Source organism: Triticum aestivum, chromosome 3D (assembly GCF_018294505.1).
Source record: "Triticum aestivum cultivar Chinese Spring chromosome 3D, IWGSC CS RefSeq v2.1, whole genome shotgun sequence".
Taxonomy (NCBI): Eukaryota; Viridiplantae; Streptophyta; class Magnoliopsida; order Poales; family Poaceae; genus Triticum; species Triticum aestivum.
The window spans coordinates 498802826-498803158 of record NC_057802.1 but is presented as its reverse complement, the minus strand read 5'-3'; positions in this window follow the sequence as shown (position 1 = coordinate 498803158).

Below are 333 nucleotides of genomic sequence, written 5' to 3'. Positions count from 1 at the left end.
CCTCTTTCTCCCCTGACCCGACGGCTGCGCCCAGCCCCGAACCAGCCATCCCGCCCTGCCTCTCCATCGCCGGCGCCTTCGGACCTCGTCGCGCCCCATGGTCGTCGTCCACCCCACCAGCGCAAGGCCACGGTGCCCCCCCATCGCCGGATCGTCGCCGCTCCTCCGTGTCGGCCAACGCCATGACGACCGCGTTGACCTGCTGCTCCGACGCCCTCCGTCCTCCCCGAGCATGCTGCCCCGTCCCTACAGCCCCGCCGTGAGCGCCCTCCTCCTCTCCCCTCTTCCCCTGTCACCGCGCGCCCGAGGCCGTGCTCGCTCGCGGCCTCCCCG